The following is a 2297-nucleotide window of genomic DNA, read 5'->3' as shown; positions in this document are numbered from 1 at the left end:
CAGCAAAGAATTACGTCTCCGTGCGTTTAGCCACCTTTCAATTCTCCAATAAAAACACCTGGAAACTGTCGACTGGGCCCTCTGACTGGGTCCCCTCTGACTGGGTCCTCTGACTGGGTTCCCTCTGACTGGGTCCTCTGACTGGGCCCTCTGACTGGGCCCTCTGACTGGGTTCCCTCTGACTGGGCCCTCTGACTGGGTCCTCTGACTGGGTCCCCTCTGACTGGGTCCCCTCTGACTGGGCCCTCTGACTGGGTCCCCTCTGACTGGGTCCCCTCTGACTGGGCCCTCTGACTGGGCCCTCTGTCTGGGTCCCCTCTGACTGGGTCCTCTGACTGGGTCCCCTCTGACTGGGCCCTCTGACTGGGTCCCCTCTGACTGGGTCCTCTGACTGGGTCCCCTCTGACTGGGTCCCCTCTGACTGGGCCCTCGGACTGGGTCCTCTGACTGGGTCCCCTCTGACTGGGTCCCCTCTGACTGGGCCCTCTGACCATCTCAGTGTTTCAGAGCAGCTAAAAACTCAAACTGAATTACATCCTATAATCTTATCCTCACATTTTAATGGTTAAAAACCACAAAAATAAATTTACTTTTAGATTTAATAAAATAAAATCCCGTTTATTTACAGTTTACAAATTCAGTATTAACAGAGTTAAACTGGAGGAAAACTTTTATTTTAGAAAGATGAAGTATTGTATTCGTGTTTAAAACTTTACATTTTCAGCTGAATAATTTAAATTTGTAGTTTTAATGAACAATGTATTTACTATTCTGTTATTTTTTCTTGCAGTGAAGATAGAAAAATGTATTTTAATCATTTAGTCTTATTATTTTATTTACTTAATGTTGTAGTTTGAGTTGAAGTTTAAAATGTTTTTCTGCAGAGGACAGATTAACTCATCTGAACCAGGTGAGTTGGAGACCCGAACCCAGCAGAACTCAGAGTTACGATATTAATTATTGATTTCATTAGCAGGAGAATAAACTTGGAATCATGAAAACTATTAAAATAAAACCCTAAAATTTAACTTAAATCGGGTCCAAACCTTGGTTCCGATCTGGTTCCCGCACTGCCCCGCCTGGATGTGAACGATCTCCCTCATTATTCTTCTGGTTTTTCTGCGTTTCTCCTCCGGTAATGTCGCTCTGTGAAGCTCCGGGCGCGCGCACCTTTATCGCCTCCTCGCGCCGCCATGCGCGTTCACGAGGCCGCGCCCTGTGCAGGCGCGTGCGGGGCAGGGGATCGGGGACCCACTGGATCCCAGTCTGACAGACCAGCTGGTTCCCGAAACAGTAGAGAAACTAGTTTCTTTAAAAAAGTGAACATTTAGGAGTAATTTTACTAGATTTATTACATTCATTACTTTTACTTCAGTAATTTTATCATAGTGTCGCTTTTCTTACCTGAGTTAAATATCTGATTCTTCTACCGGCTGTGAAACTGAATGAAGAACAAGTTTATGTTGAAGTGAGACCTCCTGTCTCTACACCAGCTTTGTTCTAATATTTCTATCTGCTGATCCATTTGGGATCAATAAATCACAGTAAATATTAGATATTATCACTGGAGGAACTTTATCTCTATGTTAGTTTTAGTTTAATCAGTTTTGTATTGAAGATATTTTATTTAGAAAAAGTAATAATTTATTGTATTATTTTTTCACTTTGAAATGCCAGAAACTGCAAATAACTGCACATTTTTATACTTAATATTTTTGCTTTCCTGATGAAAACATTTTAAAACTAAATTAAATGTTATTAATAACTCAGGGGTTGCCTTTTTTTTCTTTAACCAAATTTGATTTTACTCTTGAGTAAATTTTTGGACAAATACGTTTTACTAGTAATTCTAGTTTTTACTACAGCATAATGTCTCTACTCTTTTACCCTCTGATTCTAACTAGTAACATTTAAATAATCTTTATAAGTTGGACTTCTTATAAAATTGGCTTCATATTTGACGTGTTGCTACTTTTACTAGAGAATCATTCCTGTAGTTTTCTGTCATGATGTTATTTTTATTCTTCTCTTCTGGATTTTCACATAACTTTATATTTTAATGTTTTTTACTGAGGTTTTTGTTTCTTCCAGCCAAACAGGCGATGTTTATCTGCTGCATCCAGTTTGATTCACTTTATAGAAACATCAAAATGTTGTTGTGAGGATTTGAGTTTTCTTTGTGTTTGTTTAGGTTTCTGTGTCTGAGTCTCCATCTTGTCTCTCTAACCTGTTTCCCTGATCAGGTTAGAGTGGGACTAAACACAGGTGGGACTAAACACAGGTGGGACTAAACACAG

At 40.0% G+C, this 2297-nt stretch overlaps 1 pseudogene; it reads right to left on the bottom strand.

The window, feature by feature from the left end:
- Positions 1-1137, bottom strand: part of LOC106964709 (tubulin beta-5 chain-like) — a 9139-nt pseudogene extending 8002 nt beyond the window's left edge.
- Between the last annotated feature and the right edge of the window lie 1160 nt (positions 1138-2297).

This window comes from Poecilia latipinna, unplaced genomic scaffold (assembly GCF_001443285.1).
Source record: "Poecilia latipinna isolate Pla-1442-1.1 unplaced genomic scaffold, P_latipinna-1.0 Scaffold1706, whole genome shotgun sequence".
In the NCBI taxonomy this organism is placed as follows: Eukaryota; Metazoa; Chordata; class Actinopteri; order Cyprinodontiformes; family Poeciliidae; genus Poecilia; species Poecilia latipinna.
This window is presented reverse-complemented; position numbering and strand designations above follow the sequence as displayed.